Below are 20,787 nucleotides of genomic sequence, written 5' to 3'. Positions count from 1 at the left end.
GCTTGTATGCCCAACAAAATACCTACAATGATATCTGAAGTCATCCTTTTCATCTCCAAACTTCCTTTCCTCATCAATATGATTGTTATGGTGTAAGCTGGGTACAGTGACACACACCTATAATCCCAGCAGCTCGGGAGGCTGAAGCAGGAGTACTGAAAGTTCAAGGCCAGCCTCAGCAATTTAGCAAAGCCCTAGGCAACTTAGCAAGAACTTATCTCAAAATAAAACGGACTGGGGATGTTGTTCAATGGTTAAGTGCCCCTGGGTTCAATTCCTAGTAACAACAACAACAATAACAACAACAACAAAAGAACAGGAAAAAAGTCTGAGGTATCCACCCAAAAGCACATGTATGAGACAACATGTAAAGATGAAATGATTGGGTTTTGAGAGTCTTAACTTAATCACTGCATTAAACCCCCTGATAGGGATTAGGGATTAACTGAGTGGTAGTTATTTTGTCCCTGGTGAACAGAGCTCTCTCTGCTTCCTGGTGCCACATCCTGAGCTGCTTTCATCCACTCACTCTTCTGCCATAATGTTCTTCCTTCATCGGCCCAAAGCAATGAAGTTGGCCATCTATAAACTGAGACTTCTGAAATTTCCTCCTTTAAAATTGTTTGTGTCAGGTCCTTTGGTCACAGCAGTGTCTTAAAAAAAACTAAGACACTCTTCTAGCCTGACTTTGTCCCCATGATTCCACAGAAACTGTTCTAAGCAAGATCACCAAAAACCTCCATCACATCCAAACCAATTTCACTTCTCTGTCCTTTTTTTTTTGACTCTTAACAGTATCAGCTGTTTTACTATCACTGCTCCTTGAGACATTTTCTTCTCTCCTGAAACTACATTGTCTTAAGGATCTTCTTGTCAAATGAATTGCTCATTCTGAGTTCATTTATATATTTAGATACAACCTGCTTCATTTTCAAAAATCTATATTTCCAGCTATGGCATCTCTCTGGAACTGTCTAAATGGCATTCATTTCTATTTAACATGTCCAAAACAGAACTCTCAAATTTCCCCCATATACATTCTTCTACCATCATCCTCTTTTCAATAAATGACAGTACAGTCACCCAGTTACTCAAGCCAGAAACCTAATACTCATCTTTTCCTTCTTAATTTTAAATTTTTTTCCCATACCCCAAATTAATCCAAAGATCTTGTGTAATGTGCTGTGGACTACTGGACTTTCCTTGTCTGTGAGCTGGAGTCTCACTTACCATCCCTTTTGGGAATTCAGTTGTATACCAGTTCATGGGAAAGTACTAGGAGATTTGATTCTAATCACAGACTCTGGCTGATGACTTTCCACTGAGGCAGTCCTCTGAAGAGCCACCATGTGAGCTGGGAACAATGGCAATGAAATGGCATTTGCTCTGTACACAGTAATTAATCTCTTCTAGGATTTCACAGAAAGTCCTGCTTTCTTCTAGGCTAAGTGCACCTGTAGATCATCCAAAGAAATTCTCACACTGCAAGGGATTCTGGAGGCACAAGTTGTAGGCATCTCATCTGACGGTGACCTTCTTGCTGGTATAGTCTCATGGGAGCACAGTGCATCACATGGCAAGAGATAGGGAGCACATGTGGGTGTCAGAAGCCAATTCTAATGGACTACACACAAAGTAATGTAATTGTCAGTTACATAGGGACACTGCCTCAATAGCACATTCTCCTTTGGACACACGATTTGCAAAAACAAAGCTTTAAGAAGAACTTGGTAAACATAGGCTCAGAACAGGGAATGGAAACAGTTACTTTTTATTTGAATGTTTGATGACAACAAGTCTAATGGCCTCAAGGACCCATCTTCTTGAAAAGGAAAGAGATATTAAAAAGCCCCGTATGAGCTGGGGTTGTGGCTCAGCTAGAAGATGTGAGGCCCTGGGTTCAATCCTCAGCATCACGTAAAAATAAATAAGATAAAGGTATTGTGTCCAACTACAACCAAAAAATTAATTTTTAAAAAAGCCCCATAATTCACACTGAACACCTAGAACAGGATCTGCCTCACAGGAGGCATTCTGTGTTTTTTTAAATGAATGAACGAAGATTCTCCTGAACAGTGCTTAGATAGGTATTGCCAAAAAAATTGTCTTAAAAAAAAAAACTAAGTTTCATCATTACAATCAATACTTTTAAAAATTATGTAGTGATGCCTTAATTTCTTCATAGTTGAGATTCACCCTCTTGAAAGCAAGTTGTTCTTCTACAACAGGGTTTCTCAGTCTCAGCCTTATTTACATTCATCCTAGATAACTGTGGAGGAGCTGTCCTCTGCACTGTAGGATGTTTAGCAGCACCATTGGCTTCTACCTTCCAATGCCAATAACACAGGCACACACCCTCCCACATTTCCTGTTAACATTTACCTCTGAAATATGTGGTCTCATTTCATTTCATGGTTTTGACATAGTTCACTGCAATAAGACTAAATGAAAAAAAGAATTGGCTTGGAGTTGGGCAGGGTGGAGTAAAGTGGAAAGAAAGGTTTAGAAGAACAGGTAAGAACAGTTAATCCAAGGAAAGATATCTTTAGGCATTGCCAAATATCCTTTGGGGCAAAAGTAATCTCAGTTGAGAATGAGTTCTTTAAAATTATATCTCTGCTCTGATTTACTAAGTACTAATTTTAAAGTATAAAGTGTAAGAGACAAAGTTACTTTGAGGTTTTTTTTGTTATTTTGGTTTGGTTTTGGTATTGAGGATTGTCCTCAGGGGTACTTTATCACTGAGCTACATTCCTAATTGTTTTTTATTTTGAGACAGGATTTCATTAAGTTGCTGAGGGTCTCACTAAATTGCTGAGGCTGGCCTTGAACTTGCAATCCTCCTGCCTTAGCCTCCAAGTCTCTGAGATTACAGTTGTGTACCACTGGGCTCAGCCTATTATGAGTTCTTAGTCACTACTATCGTCTCTCCTAAATACCACCTGAACCCTCAAGTATTTCCCACATCACTCAAGCCTTATATAAATGCACTATTAGCAGAATTAATTTCAAGGGGGAAGGAAACAGGAATAATTAGGAAACAAAGTAAGCTCCTCTCTTCTACTCCACCCCACCCAAAGAATCCAAGGGGCCTTAGAGGTGCAGTAAAAGCAGATAGTCATCTTGTGAGATGTGTCTTAACACACCTGGTCAGCTTTCCTCCAGTGTACAAGCTGAAAAAAACCCAAAAGTAAAAAAGAAGAATTTGAATTTCAGAAAGAAGCAGTCATAAGGACCATTACTTCTTAACAAAAATTGATGTAATTAATGGGTTTTATTTAAAAGCCATTGTGCTTCCCTTATTTTCCTATTCTTCCTTAAAAAGAAAAAAAAAAAAAAACCTTCCTTTCACCTTACCCCAAACCCACTCCAAGTCATTCCTCTTTTAATTTGGGTTTTTGGCAATAAACTCTGCCAAAACATTAAAACAAAATAGAGTTATGCATTGCAAAGGTGCATGTTCGAATTGCACTTCATGCATCTTATAGGATTGGTTCTATTTCACCATCAGCTGCTCTATATCTGTGGAAGTACTTAGAAACTTGTATCTGATCTTGCAAATCTTTCAGGGTAGAGCCTTCACTGAAATTCAGAAGCTTCATGTGTTTAACTAGTCTCATCATGCAGACTTAGCCTGCCCATTCAGGATGTTCCACTCCCTGTACCTGGTATGCGGAATGCCTGGCATGTATACACATTGACTTTATCAGGATACATGGCTAATGAGCACTGCTAATACAGAATATCAATCTGTTTAGTAGAGAATACAAATTTAACCAGGAAGAGTGAAAAACAGCAAAGAATTTTGAAAACATAGGATTCTTGACTTGTTGATTCTAAAGAAAAAAAAATGCCTTCATGAAACATAATAAACAACATATCATTTTTTTAGAATTTAAATAATTGCATTTACAAGTATGAAATAATAAAACATATATTAAGAACATGAAAGACATAAATTAGTATTTATAGAACACCTAATCATTCCAGGTACCATATGGGGTAAAAGTTATTTTATAATCGAAGGAATATGGACCCAGACTAATTAAATTATTATTGTTTGAACTGTCAAAGGTAATAACTAACAAAGATACTTTATTCCTGTATTTTAAGATGCCATACAAATGTTAGAGATAAACATCCTTAATATTTTTTATTTGGTTAAACTTTGCTAAATGTAATATTTTAATGGTCTCAAAGGTAAAAGATAATGTACAAAAGTGATGAAAATTGAAAACCTAGCCAGAAATTCTGTTCAATCTTATTTTAGAGTGATTCAGCCAAACAAAGATTATTAAATAAAATATACGACCAAAACCCAATAAATATTTGGTAAGATAAATGATACACTGCTATGCAAAATACGTGAATGCACTCGAGTCTTGTTCAGTCCTGTTTGGTGGAATGCAGTGCTTGGCTAACTGCAAGGCTCTCAATAATAAGTGAACTTCAATCCCCAGGAAATACTCCCTGTCTACCTGTCAATTAGTCTTAGAAAGTTACCAGTATTTTTCTGTTTCAAAGTCAGATGTGATATTCCACAGATATTTATTATACCTTAGCATTAAACACAATTGCCATCAGAGAAATATTTTTCTTCATATTGAATCTTAATTTGCCCTCACATGACCAGTCAGGAAAATCAGGAAGTTTAATGTGCCAAGAGTCACAAAAATACCATGCTGATAAGCATTCACATCAAGGACATGTGTCTAAAAATAACTTTTATTTATTTCAGGAGCTTTCCAAAAGAGGTTCATAAGCTAAATTTTTCATTTGGTAAATGTGGTTTAAATATGAAATGGGTAATAAGATAAAATCAGAAAGTTTCAGGAAATTTCCATTTCAGATAATTGCCTACAACAGAGTTAAAAGTTCTACCTATAAACATTCCTTCTGCAGAAAGCACATATTCCTGAGTACACAAATGCAACAATAAGACAGGGTATCAGTTAAAAATGTAAAGACACAGGATTTTTATCATTGTCCCCTCCCCCCACACACACACAAATCCTTGAGCCTAACCTATAATGATAAGTAAAACATATCACTGATTTTGAGCATAAGAAGCAATTAAGGAACAAGGTATGGTGGCCGTACACCTGTAATCCCAGTGACTGGGGTGTCTGAGGGAAGAGGGAATTTGCTCCTGAGGGAAGCAACTTAGTGAGACCCCATTGCAAAATGAAAAATAAAAAAGGACTGGGGATAAGGCTCAGTAGTTCAGTTCCAAACTACCAAAAAAGAAAAGAGAAGAACTGAGTATTATTTTCCCACATAGAAAAATATAAAAACTATTCTAACCAAAAACTAAAAATAAATCAAATTCTTAAATCCTATAAACACCTATGTGATCTACAGTCATTAGAAAAACGATTTTAAAAAAGAAAAATAAATAAATAAAATATGTTGCTGAATCAAGATGAGAAAATCAGATGAGATTGTTAAGATTGTTGAGATTGTTACCCCTGAGTAAAAGGAGTAATTAATCCAGGTAATTTCTCTTTTGTCAATTATCTTCATAATTGCCAGATACTAAGATTATGAACAGATGACTACTCTATTGAATTTGCCAACTAATTTTCCTAATGTGTCTACATTGTTTGACTTTTCTATAACTTCTTCACACATAAAATAAATGTAATGTTAATCTTCTGGACACAGAGAAAGGATGAATATAAAATAGTTCTCTGCAACCATAATATGCAAAACAATTGAAAATTAAAACTTCCTTTAAATAGTGTGAAAATTAAGCACATTATTTGCACTTAATAATTGTAAAATACCTTTCTCCTGTCCTTCATTCCTGCCTTTTTCTTCCTCTTTATCATGGAAACTGGGGAAAACACTGAGCCAGGAAGCAGAATTATTCTAGTCCTGAACTCTCACTAACCATTAGACACCAAACCAACCTCAGTATCTTCACCCTTAAAATATACAGTAATATTATTTCCCTTTTCTACCTCAGATAGCTTTGTAAGTAAGAGAGAGACTGGTAGAATAGTGAATAAGATAATGAAATCTTGTGTTTTCATTCATTTCTTTGTAAATAAGGTGAAACTATAGACAAATCTTTTATTTAGATAGTGCATTTGAAAAATGTAGAAATTAAATAGGCCATGCCAGGAGTCACTGCATTATTTGCTCCTTTTATGAGAAGACATAAAATGAGAGTCACACTGGAAGCATCTTTGCAAAGAATTAAAAACAATTCCTTGACAGTAAGTAACTAAGTTATGCATTATATAACCTTGCCATGAAGCTAATGTTAACTGATTGAATAGGATCTGTGTCTGACTCCAGGACAACCAGAAGTTTAAGAATGTTCTGGAAGCAGAGGTCTGTCCACTAGGGGCACTCTAAACCATCTGGTGACAGACCTGCCTAAAAGAATCTCTCTGGGAACCTTTGAGACATAAAAAGGAAATTAATAGGGCATAGAAATAGTTTAACTTAATATTTAAGAAAATACGTGAAATCCTATGTATGTCTGTATTCTAATCCCAGTTCCCTTATCAATAACAAAATCTTTTTTTTTTTAAAGAGAGAGTGGGAGAGAGAATTTTAATATTTATTTTTTAGTATTTGGCGGACACGACATCCTTGTTTGTATGTGGTGCTGAGGATCGAACCCGGGCCGCACGCATGCCAGGCAAATGCGCTACCATTCGAGCCACATCCCCAGCCCAATAACAAAATCTTAAAACAAGCAAGTGAACCTCTGTGAACTTCATTTTCCTCATTTCAAAATCAGAAAAGTAATAGCATAGGAGGTAGTCATTATTTTAAAAAGAATAATGGATAACAGGGAAGTCACTTTTAAAAAATTAATTACAGAACATCCAAAATTTCTAAGCAAATGATGGAAAGATATTTGACCATAACTTTATCTTAAAAAATAAAATTAGAATTTTAAACAGATATGTGTCTTTTAAAGTATTACCAATACTTAAATTACAATATTAAGTAAATGTCAGGTATTCGAATAAGCAAAGTGTCAAGTCATTGAGTTAGGAGAGTCAAGACAAAATGCTATAATAACATAGTTCATGTTAAATTTTACATTTTCGAAAACTATATTCCAAATCTTTAGAACTTCTCCCAAGACTTTACTACACAAATCTTTCTTGTTTATCCATGTTTATTTTCTCCTCTCTAATTGTTAACTACCCACACTCCCAGGCCTTCATTTATCAATGGTTTTCCTGTTGACATATACTTTATGAAATTCTGCATCTTTTGCAAATTTTACTATTATGCTTTGCATTTCATTTACACAGTATATTGATGATTGTTAATTACCAAAACTAATATTAGATGGGGAGGAGGTTTTAAGTGAAATGGCATTGGTTTTCAGTTCAGTAGTATTTTCCTATGGAGATAAGTTTGGGAGTCCTTGTGCATCAATGTGGGAACTCAGATAATCAACAGTTAGACGAAAAAGACACCCTACCAGATTGTTGTGAGAATAAAAATGAGATTTTGCTTGGTAATAAATCTGAATAATTGTTATTCATTTGTATTTTTAAAGATAAAAGGGAATAGGCAGAAGTCATTAGGCAGAAACGCGGAGAGGAGAAAGAAATAACCAAAGAGAGGAATAGCAAGAAATCAACCTAGGGAGGCAGAGAGAGGTGCTGAGTCACAGCACGACAGATGACTAAAATCCCCAGGCCCCCAGCTGATGTTGATCTCAGCCCCACAGGCTTGCTCAGAGTTTCCTGGCTCTCCTCTCAGACTTTGTGTGATCGTGACACTACACCACTGTCTCCTGAGGTAACCTGACATGTCTGGACCCTAGAATAACCAGGCACACAGGCAAATCTGTTAAGAGAAGTGGACCAGATTTGGTGCTGAGAAGACAGTGACAAAAGAAACAGTTCTTTCACTGCAAGATTTTACTGAGTCTCTATATACTCTATTTTACTATTCTCTTCCTTGGTTTTTAATAAATTCCAAAGAACACTTTCTCCATCTTTACATAAAAACAAGACATAATTCCTTCATAATATTATAGTATATTATTAGCTTTCCACAGTTCACAAAACATTTTTAATTTCTTTTTTACAAAGCATTTTATGTCACGTCCACAAGAGGAGGGTTTAAAAACAACAAATTCTGGAAATGGCATGCAGGAACTTTCATTTTTAATAAGTTCTCATTTTTTCACTTACAAAATGAAAATCAAATTCCCATTTTACCTGCCTAGGAATGAATAATGACACATCATCTGAACTAAGCTGTGGGTGTTGAAAAACTCTTCAATCACACACATGTCATCTCTTGGGAAATTTGATGATAGGGCTGGCTCTATTTAAAAAAAAAAAAAAAAAATCTACAGTCAAGTCAGAGGCCTCCAAATCATAAATAGTCTTAAAATTTAAGGGAAAATCTGTTCTTGGTAAAACACCTCAAATAAGATGCAAAAGAATTGAAACTTTTCCTACAGGTGTCAAGTTTGGACAACTTTTGAGAAAAATATTAAAAGCTTCAACTTCTAGAGGTTAAAATATTAATGTAGAATTTACTAAGATTCTATTCTTGTGCATTAGTATATTCATTATATTAGCATATTTAAGGAACAGCATTTGCCTGTGAAAATTTTCTCCATTCTAAGTAGCATGTATTATTCGCATTCCTGTTTTTCAGATGGAATAAACTTAATCTCAAGGAAGTTAAACCATTCATTCCTGTAACAAATTGTTTACACTTGCTACATACTGGACCAGGGCTAGTCTCTACAAACACAGAAAAAAGAGTCTAAACTTAGGTATCCACTGTCTTTACAGAGGACACACAGGAGAGTGCTACATACCCTCAGAGAGGGAAGCACAGGTTTGTGGGAAAACACAGGGGAGTGAGCTCATTCAGAATGCAGGATAGAGTAGGCATCAGAGTTTCCCCAGAGGGGAAGTGCTAGCTGAGTAGAGAAGGAGGAAGAAAGGCAGGGTGGCCTTGAAACCAAACCCTTACCTCCAAGACCAGTGAACTTCTATTATCACAGCCCCTTGGATTAGATTTAGTCAACAAGTATTTTCTTATCCCCTGCTTGATAAAAAAGCATGTTCTAGGCTGAAAAAAAGGTGAATAATTATAGTTCTTATTTCATGAAAGCAAAGGGAAATAAGACAAGTACACAAATAACCAATTCAAAATCTTAAGAGGCAAAAGAGAATTCAATATGAAAAATCAGGTGTTAGGCTGATTTTTACTTATTTCTCAGACTTTCCCTGTGGAAGTTACTATTACATTCCATGTGATAAGAGGTCAACAACACTGCCACAAGTTGAATTCTACCCCATATGATGCCATTGTAGGTATAGTTAGGTAGATATTATTCACCATCTTATCTGTAAATTACATTACAAATAATTTCTGCTTAACAGAAATTAAAAGGAGCTTCATCATTTGTAGATGACAAAAATTTATTTTCAGCAATGTGTTTGCTTACTTTTCAAATATTTACTATCTGAAACTATTTTACGTAAGGTGTTTATGTCTCTATGCTTGAAATTTATCTTTAATTTTCTTTTGAGTGCTTTTGTTTTCAGATTTTGAGATCAGAATTATGTTTGCCTCAAAAAAAGAAAAGAAGAAAACTTCCTGTCACTCTGTGCTTTGGAGCAATATAGAATTATAAGGTTCTTAATGACTTTATGTAACTCTTCTAAAAGATTCATTGAACCCTGATGTCACTATTCACTTAATAGCTATGCTTCCCTGGTCAGTACAGGCTCACCTTCAGAATTCTTAAACACATTACATCCCAACCATTAAATAACAAGTATACATTCACCAATTTATTTTCAATCTTGTCTCTATATTAAAATTTTCATGTGTCTGGAATTCTTTTCTGAATATGGTTTGGATCACATTCCATAGATCTTCACACATGATATCTGACTTTTGATAATTTCTAAATGGGCTTTGGTTTTATTTTTATTTCCTCTTTGATTTTAAGTCCATTTAGTATACTATCCATAAATAAAGTAAGATCTAGGGAAACATACTATGTGGGTTGCTACTATAGTTTCTAAAATAATATTTAAATAATATTTAGCCCTCTAAGAGCACATCCTTATTTAAACCACTTTTGTTCCAAAATGGAAACTTTTTTAGGAGAAGTTGAAGAAATCAACCACTTCAGGAGAGGCTCCGTGTTTACCTCATATGTATTTATTCCAGACTGAATAGTTTTTGCTTCAGTTCATCTCCCTGTTTCACATCAGGGAATCTTCACATTTCTCATATATCGAGGATACTTTTTCCCTCTTTTCCAGTAGTTTCACAACATTATTCCCATTTTTTCCTTTTTCTTTCTCCTTTTTTTAAAAAATGTTTGTTTCTTTAGGTGGACTGTAGGAGAAGGAAGCAGGAAAAGAGAAGTACATAGCCTCAAGACATGATCTTAAATGAGAATCCAGAAAAAATAATTTTGGGGGGCACTGGGGATTGAACGCAGGGCCACTGAACCACTGAGCCACACCTCTAACCTTTTTTTTTATTTTGAGACAGGGTCTCATTCAATTGCTTAGGGCCATACACAGTTGCTGAGGCTGCCCTTGAATTTGCAGTCCTCCTTCCTTAGCCTCCTAAGCCACAGGAATGCACCACTAGGCTGGGCTCCAAGTGACCATATTCTTAACAAAATTTCCCAATTTGCTTTCCTTTTCTTGAACCCCAGCTTGTTATCAAAACTAATAATTTTATGTCTTAGGATTATTACAATTAATTTGAATTCTTTAATCTAAATAATGCAACAATATTTCATTGGAACAGGAATCCACAGCTTAAAAGTAGTGAAACTATGAAGGAAATTATTTGCCATAATTACAAAAGACTTAAAATCATTAGGGACTGTCCTGTCCTCTAAAATCTGTAATGCATCAGGCCTTAGTCCTAACAGGAACAACAAAAAAGCAGCCTATTTATTATGGTCCAAAATAGAAACTCCTTAAAAGTCTCCAAAATAAGCCATTTTTTGGTCCAACTGAGATATAGAGCTTCAACCAATCTATATCAAAATAGCAAAATGAGAGCAAATGATAATACCATGTGATTTTTTGTTGTTATTACTATTGTTAACATTTTTACTACATGAAATATAAGATTATCCATCCAAGTGCTCATAATATTTAAGTGGATATCCTGTATATCACCACTTTGTCAATTTCCCCCTTGATTTGGATCTGTATTAACTAGTTTTATTAAAAAAAAAAAAAAAAAAAAAAAGCAATGATCTATTTACAAGAGGGAAAAACTAAATCTTTTAAAAACAAAAAGTAGATTCTCTCTCCTAAACTACAAATAGAAAATAGCAACTAAAAGAACAGAATATTAATTTGTAAAAAATGCAAAATTCAGGGCTAAAATGAAATCTTCTTAAAGTAACAATCAGATTTTAATTATAGACACTATGAACACTGAACCTTTGCTTCAAGTCACACTGATCCAGATGGCAGAGTTCCTGGAAAGTGGTCATTCATTCATTCATTCATACTTCCATTCATCCAGACCCCCTACAATTATCCTCCACGGGCCAGAATAATTATAAATTCAACAGTCTAGTCAGGGATATTGATAAGCAACCAAGCAATTACAATTCCTTGTGGTGATTGATAGGAATTATGAGAATTGATAGGGGTTGTAACAGCATTTAAGAGGATCATCTCAACCAGATCTGTAGTGGAGAGAGAAAAAGTGTATAGGTAGGGTTCAAAAAGTTCATTTCAACAATACCCAAACATGAATGAATAACAGATTATGGTGAGATGAAGAATGGGGAAAAGGTTCAAATAGAGGAAACAGCATAAGCAAAGGGCCCGAAGGAAAAGGTATCATGGCCTGTGGAAGGAAATAGAAAATTTTAGTAGGATAAGAGGTAGCAAGGAGGGAATGATCAAAGATAAGGCTGGGAAGGCACTTGAGGGCCAGATAAAAGGGATCATGTAAATCAAACTAAGGAATTTAGAACTTAAGGATAATATAAAGCATTAGTGATTTTTAGCAGGAAAGCAACAATGACTAGAGAATTGTATTTAAAAAATCATGCTGGCTAAAAAAAATAGGTAATTGTCTAGAAAAAAATATAGAAGGTAACATGATAGGAGTCTTGCTTCAATTCATAAAAGAAGCAGAGAGAGGATTAGGAAAGTGGAATTGGGAGGGGAGAGAAGGAGAAGTTTATATTAAAGAAGTCAAATTAGTAAGCAGGACAGATTCAACATTGGATGGGAAGGTGACCACTCCCTACTCCTGTGTTCTGACTTGGGCAAGTGAATGGATAGTGGTGCCACTCACCAATATAAAGAACAAAGGGAAAGAAATAGGCTTAGGAGTCTAGATAGAAAATCCTGTGCTTAACAAGTGAATCTAGGCTGCTTTTGAGTCATCTGATTGAATCAAGTTAGGTCAATTAGCTATAATGATCTAAGATAAGCAGAGAGATCAGCCCAGGGATTAATCAGTATACAAATCAAAACTGAATGTATGGTTGTGGATGCACAGAATGAACATACAGAGCAAAAAGAAGACATCTAAGCAACATCAAAATTTATGGGACTAATGAGTGTATACTACATAAGAGTATACTACATAAGGAGAGTCTCTTGTAACAAAAAGCAAATGTGATTAATCCCACAAATACTCCTTGGCTTGGATCCGAGAGATTTATGGAGAAAATTCTGACCATGTTGCACTCAGTTCTGCTAAACTTTTAACTTCTCAGTGTTACCATCACTTGCACTTCTCCCTACCCTCCTCCAACACACACACACACTCACAAACATACTTCCTCCTTTACAAGAACAGTGTTCTTGAACACTTCTCTTTTTCAAATCTAAAAGCAGTTTGCAAACTGGAGGTGCAGTTCAAACTGTGCTGATATTGCTGCTCATTCAGACCCCTATAACTAATCATCCCAGCTTGATTCCATAAGATGACTCAAAAGCAGTTTAGTAGGCCAGGCATGGCGGCACATGCCTGTAATCCCAACTGAAGCAGGAGGATCACAAGTTCAAGGTCATCTTAAGCAATTTAGGGAGGCTCTAAGCAATTTAGCAAGACCTTGTCTCAAAGTAAAAAATAAGGGATGGAGTTTTAGCTCAGTGGTAGAGTGCTTGCCTAGCATGTGTGTAAGGCACTGGGTTTGATTCTTAGCACCATAAATAAATAAGTAAAATAAAGGTCCATTGACAATTTTAAAAATTAAATAAAAGAAAAGAAAAATAAAAAGGGTTGGGATGTTGCTCAGTGTTTTAGGCACCTCTGGGTTCATTTCCAATTACACACACAAAAAAAAAAAATAGAAGAAGAAATTTAAAAATAGAAATAAAAAAGCAATTTAGTTCAAAACTTAAACAGCAGAAAAAAACAGCAGTCTGCAAACAAGGTCTTTTATGTGCTATATGGCAAAAAGAAACCTTAAGTATTTAATAGTTAGAAGGAAGGGATATATTTGACTCTAGTAACAGCTTTACAAAGCACAGAAAGCTTCCTCCAGATGCTCCCCAGGTCTTATCACAGTCATCTGCCAGGCCAAGAAGGGATCATGGTGTTCTTCAACAGCCAGCACTTATTCACCCAACAGGTATAAAAGAAAAGATAAAGCAAATGTCAAGTTGACTGAAATTCTGGAGCACTCAATTGCTGCTGGTATTTCAGAATAAGAATCAAAGACTTATCACCTTTTGGGAATGTAGTAGGAGGAATGACTTGGTATGTTGTTCCTTGCTTCCTGGACATCAGTGTTGATGAATTCATTCAATAAAACTTTATAGTCACCAAAAGTAATTGGAAAAAAAGCATATGTTATGGTTTAAATATAAGATATCTCCCAAAAGTTTCTGTTAATGCAGGAACATTCAGAGGTAACATCGTTAGATTATGAGAGCTATAACCTAATCAGTCCATGGATAGTTTGAATGGACTGACTGGATTGTATCTGTAGGCAGGTGGGGCAGGGCTAGAGGAGGTGAGTCACTGGGGGCATTCCCTGGAAGGGTTGCTCTTCCTGAGATCTCTACACCCTCCCTTTTTCTGTCTCTCTCCCTTGCCCTTACCTCCTTCCCTGCCATACACTGAAAGATTTCCTCCAGTGGACTCTTCCCTCATAATCTGCCTCAACTTGGGCCAGAGCAACTAAGTTAGCCATCTATGGACTGAAATGTCTGAAACTGTGTTCCTTGAATAAACTTTTCTTCTTCTAAGTTTTCTTGTCCACAGCGACTCAGAAGCTGACTAAAACAGTATCATAGTCCTGCCAAACTTGAAGTATTCATACCAATTTGAGCCTCACCAGATTGAGTATATGGATTCTATTTACACATTTCCTCTTCTTCACAGGGGGAAATGGAGGCCTTGGGCTATGAAGAGCTCCCCTGAAATCCTGCAGTCACTCAGCACTATCCCTATTCCCACTGAATATCATGTGCTTTGGAGAATTTCTCCTCACCCTGTCAGTGGAGTTCAGTAATTCTGGAATATACATTTAGTTATGTCCAGGTTGATGTTCACTAGGATTTCACCTCTCTCAGCTCATATGTCTCAACTTTTTTTCACCGTGGCTGATGAAGTGAGCTACATACAGAAGAAATGAGTGATTCTATCACAACTCTTACTCTTCATTCCAATTCCATGAAATCTAGAGTCCCTCTGAAGAACATGACTTAATGAAAAGGCAACCAAATAAGATACTGACATGTCATAATAAGTGTGAACTTTTGAAAATCAAATCATCAGATAACTGTTCTCCAATGGCTTTCTTATACCTCTGCCATTATGTGGGAAGGAAGACCAGTTTTCCCACAGATTGTAGGATAAGGATGAGAACTCCGTGGGGCAGAGCAAGGCATGGAGATGCACCAGCCCATATCAGCTGATCTCAACACACACGGGAAAGCCCAGCCAAGGCCTGCAGAGCCAGCTTCACTCAGCCCAGATTGGCCAATCCCCAGCCTGTCCCAAGAAACATCAGTGATCCCAGTCCACACAAAACCAGGATCCCTCAGCTAACTCAGAAACTCACTGTCAACAAGATTAACTTGTTAACAGAGCTGGACAAAGTTTGGGACCCCCTCACCTAGGGATCAGCCTCTGTGAGAGAAGTTACATCCAAAATCTACTACCTCCAGAGATGTTCATTCTGAACAGAAGCAGCCAGAAGGGCTTCTTATAATCAAACCTTTCAATACATGCAAAATAGTTGAGAAAATCAAGTTTTCCTGGATCACAGAGGACTGAACATTCTCAACATGTGAAAGCATTTTTTAAACTTCACTTATTTCTTCCTTTGTTTTTTTTTTAATTTTTTTTTTAGAGAGACAGAGAGAGAGAGAGAGAGAATTTTTTAATATTTATTTCTTAGTTTTCGGCGGACACAACATCTTTGTTTGTATGTGGTGCTGAGGATCGAACCTGGGCCGCACGCATGCCAGGCGAGCGTGTTACCGCTTGAGCCACATCCTCAGCCCCAATTTCTTCCTTTGTTTTTAAAGGTAAAATTGATGAAGTAATTAAAATTTTTGTATGACCCTTCATAACCTTTCAATAACTTTCCTCCCTACATATTTTTAAAGCCAGCTAGACATAAAGAGGCTCTGAAAAATGGGCAAAATAAGATTCAGGGTGACACAATGAAAAGCTTATTTAAAAGAGAGAGAAATATTAGCCAATAATGTACTCCCTAACTTCCACTGAGCTCTACTACCATAGATACCAGACACTTGTTTGGTCCTGGGCAGAACATTCATTGGTGTTCTCTGATAGTTTATGTGGCCATCAACCTGAAGTCCAGGGAATAAGGCAGGGTCTGCTCATGGCTGTGATGTTCTGTGTGGTGATGGTCCTAGAGACACAGCCATTCAGTGGCAACCCTGCCAAAGGACCTTGAACTAAAATAGATTCCCATGGATTGCTATGGGACATGCTGCTATCAGGTCAGTGTTTTAGTCAGCTTTTTCATTGCTATTAACAAAAGATCTGACAAGAACAATTAGAGGAGGAAAAGTTTAAAATTTATTTAGGGCTCTCAGTTTCAGAGGCCTCACTCCATAGATGGCTGACTCCATTGCTCTGGGTCCAAAATGAGAAAAAAAAACACGTCATAATGGAGGAAAGCAGCTCAGAACAGAGGAGCAAGGAAGCAGAGAGAGAACTTCTTATTGGGGACAAAATGTAACCCCAAAGGCATGTCCCTAAGGACCCACCTCCTCCAGCTGCACCACAATCTGTCTATAGTTACCACCCAGTTATCTCTATCAATGAATTAATCCATTGATTAGGTTATAACTGCCCATTTTTTAATAGTTAAAAGCCTAACTTATGCAAGTAAAGACAAAAAACTAGACACTGAAATTTCTGCCCTTCTAGAGGAAATACATTCAAAATTTTTCATCATTTAACCTCATTCAGAAAGAATGTGAAGGACTTAAATCAACTTAGATGGGAGCCAAGCCCAAGAAGAACCTATCAGACATAGAAAAATTGGAGGCCATGAACAAATAGAAGAAAATTTCCAATTCTGAGTGGATTTAAAACACATGCTTTTAGAAAGATTTAACAAACATTTAGAACAAGTTGAACCTGATATTACAAGAAATCTTCAGTCTTTAGAAAGTGCATCAAAACATTCAATTTCAAGTAGCTATGAGCAAAATAGCCTTCAAAATATGTCAGAAGAATGAAGAACAACTTCAGAATCATTGAAAATATGCTTCACTTGAAAATTCCCATCTTCACAGAATGAGAATTTCCATTTCATTTCAGAGAAAAAAAATTCTCACAGGAAGCTAAAAAGTAGATAGAGTGAGAAAACTTATTAATCAGTAGGTAAAAGTTTTATTAAAAGAATCTCTACTACATATGGAACAAGTGCTAAATGCTAGAGAAAATCAGAACAAGTCTATACATAACCATTTGCTAAAGATGAGAGATAATCTGTTCATGAAGAAGACATGGATAGTGGAAACCTGATATCAAATATAATGAACACATCAAGTAATGGGTACTTCTAAAAAGGTGGATCAAAAAGAGTTTTGGAGAAACAGACTGATGTTGATAAGTTAAATACAGCTCATCTAGACCGGAGTAGGCAAAGTGACGATGTTGACTGAAGCTGAGTTTGGTTTAATTTATTGGTACTGAGACACAGGGGCACTTTGACACTGAGCTACATGCTCAGTTCCTTTTATTTTTTATTTTGTGACAAGGTCTTGCTATGTTGCTGAGGCCGGACTTGAACTTGCAATCCTCCTGCTTCAGCTTCCCAAATCACTTAGATTACAGATGTATACCATTGTGTCCAGAGGGCTTTTTTTAAACTTATTTTTAAGCTCTCAAAGAAAATAAAACCAAACGTGCACTACAAAAAGTTAATTGAAGGAGACAAAATAGTTGATGCACAAACCGTGGTCTCCAGATGAGAAAGCTTCACTACAATCTGACAGGGCAACAAATGCAGTTAGGAGACACTAAAGCTCCAGTAGGGGTTTTCAATGCTTCCTACACTGCATTGAGAAAAATAATGAATTGTGCCAAGAGAAGGTACCATCCAGAGAGAATTCACCCTGTAAACTGTGAAGAATTACTCTAAAACACATGCAAAGATTGATATGTGAAAAGGTAGACATTTGTAAAACACTTTTCAGGAAGAACTTAAATATTTCCAAATTAAATATTTTTTTAAAAAACTCAAAATGTAGAATACAAAACTATAATACTCCTAAAAGATAACAAAGGAAAAACATAGGTGATCTTGGATTTGGCAATGACTTTTTACATATAACAGCAAAGGCACACTCCATGAAAATAATAACATGAACTTGGCTGAAAGTAAAAACTTCTTCTCTGTGAAAGACAATGTCAAGAGCACAAAAGACAAGCCACAGACCAGAAGAAAAAAAACTACACAAAGGATATCCTTAAAAGGACTGTTATTTAAAATATACAAACAACTTTTAAAACTTAATAATAAGAAAATACACATTCCAATTAAAAAACAGACCAAGGACTTTAACACCTCTTAAGCAGATGGTAAATAATCTTACAAAAATATGTTTTTACATCATATGCTATCAGAGAAGTGAAAACAATGACATTCCATTACACACCTATTAAAGTGGCCAAAATTCAGAACACTGACATCACCAAATGCTGGGGAGGATATGGAGCCACAGGAACTCTCACTTATTGCTGGTGGAAATGCAATATAGTATAGCCACTTTGCAAACCAGAATGATGGTTTCTTTAAAAATGAAGTATATTCTTAGCTTGTAATTGAGCACTCATGCTCCTTGGTATTTACTCACAGGTGCTGAAAACATATACACAAAACTTTTGCACATAATTTTATAACAGCCTTATTCATGATTTCCAAAACTTGGAAGCAATCAAGATGTCCTTCAGTACATGGATGGTACCTTCAGACAATAGAATGTTATTCAATGCTAAAAAGAAAAAAGCTATCAAGCCATGAAAAGATATGAAGGCAACTTAAGCACTTAGTAATAACTAAGTGAAAGAAGCTAATCTGAGGAGGGTATATACTGTATGATTTCAACTATAACACGATATTCTGGAAAAGACAAAATATTATAGAGACATTTAAAAAATCAGGAGCTGCCAAAGGGCTTTGGGGATAGAGAAAGAAACAGGGAAAACAGAAAGCATTTTTAGAGTACTTAAAATACTCTTCATGATGCTATAATGATGAATGCATATTATTATACATTTGTCTAAACTTATAGAATGAACAATACCAAAAATGAACCCTAATAGGGACTCTGGATGATATTAATGTGTCGGTATAGGTTCATCAATGGTAACAAATGTACAACTTTGGCTAAGGATATAAATAATAGAGAGGCTAGGTATTTGTAAGGGCAGGAAGCATAAGACATATTTCTGTACCTTCTCATTTTTATTGTCAACCTAAATCTGCTTTAAAAGAACAAAAGTATTTTCATAAATAGCATAGCACTAAAGTGCCCAACAGGGCATTTATAAAAACCCAGGAGGACGACCAGGAAACCCAGGAGGATAAAGATCCCTGAGAAAGGATTGGAATCAAGCTAAGATGGAATGGGGTCCAGGAGTCAGTGTCCAGTGTATCTGAGACACAATCTCCCCAGTATACTTATAGAAACAGAAATTCCATCAGACTACTTCCATCCTTAAATATATCAGTTCTTCTACAGGAACAAGGCAGAAAATGTCCTGGTACTCCTTTAACTAGTAGACACTGAGGACCTTCTTTAAACTTTTCCTACTGAAAAAAGAACATGCCACCTCAGGAATGATAGTCAATTGCGGGTTTTAGGAGAAAAGGCAGCAAAATAGGCAAAAGAAACACCTAGAAGAGATGAGTTCTACCATCTAATTTTTGCTAAAGACCAATTCAGTGCTCAACGTATTGCTATCAACCAACATGCTCCTAGCACTTTTGACCTCTTTGCACCCTATAAATTAAGAAACTGGGCATAAAAAGACTAAACAGCTTGCCAGAGGTGGTAACTAAAATAGAGCGAGAACTAGCAGTAAATGACAAGTGTCCCAATTATGGACAACCCCTCCAGCCAATCTGCTCTTTCAAGAGCACCTTCTGAAAAGAATTCTAGAATTATTTTGTCTTTAAAAGCTGAGAAGTTTGGGGGACACTAGTGCCATTAGCCTGGCATTCAAGACTTCAATATTTATAACATAATAACTGTGTCAAGGCTACTGGCATCTCCTTAAAAGTATTCATTACTCTTTTCCCAAATCTCTGTTGAGAGTTTGGAAATTTTGTTTCAAAACTATGTTTGGCAGAGAAAGGTTTTAGGTTATTATGAAGTAGTTGATGAATCAAAGACCTGTGAAAATCAGTGTCTAAAATGGATTAATGCTTTCTATACAGGAATTGTCAGTATACTGAAGAAAAAAAAAAAGGTAAGTGCAAATGGATTCCTCATTATCTAAACAAAAAATAGCCTTTCTTCATATTTAAATTTTTAAAAAGGAGGGAGGCCGGGTGTAGTGGTACATACCTATAGCCTCAGAGACTGGGAAAGCTGAGGCAGGAGGATTTCAAGTTCAAATACAGCCTCAGCAACCTAGCCAGGCCCTAAGCAACTCAGCAAGACCAAATCAAAATTTTAAAAAAATCAAAAGGGCTGGGGAGGTGGCTCAGTGGTTAAGTGCCCCTAGGTTCAATCCCTGGTACCAAAAAATAATAACTTTTTTTTATTTGTACACAACACATTTATTTGAACCCAGGACCTCGCATATGCTAGGTGAGCGTGCTACCGCTGAGCCACAACCCAGCCCCAATAATAACATTTTAGGCAAAATAGACTGTAAGTGACTGACTCACTAACAGCATATAGACTTTTTTTTAATCCCAAAATTAAAAAAAAAAATAGGATACTTGTCCAATTTCTGTAGATAAAATTAAGATCCCATTTAGAAGAACCTTGCGAAGTCATATGTTCATTCTGATAAAAATAATATTTCACCAACTAAATTTAAATAAGGAAGGGAAGTAGGTCAGTAAGTAGAGAAGAAGGGAGGGAAGAAGGAATTAGACACATATCCTCAAAAAAATTCCTAGCTTTACCTCTAAACTTCGTGGACAAACTGCCATCTATGCAAATTTTTTATAAGAAAGTACTTATAGTCACCTACTCCCCCTACTTTTCCATGCACAAAAAGAAAGCAGCCAAAGGAAACAATTCCCTAATTTATACCTCATATTTATAGTTCTCTCACATACAGGACTAGTAACTTCAGAAACCTATTAGAGACATTTCAATA

Source organism: Callospermophilus lateralis, chromosome 13, assembly GCF_048772815.1.
Source record: "Callospermophilus lateralis isolate mCalLat2 chromosome 13, mCalLat2.hap1, whole genome shotgun sequence".
In the NCBI taxonomy this organism is placed as follows: Eukaryota; Metazoa; Chordata; class Mammalia; order Rodentia; family Sciuridae; genus Callospermophilus; species Callospermophilus lateralis.
The sequence above is the reverse complement of the archived record's forward strand: the minus strand, read 5'-3'. Positions refer to the sequence as shown.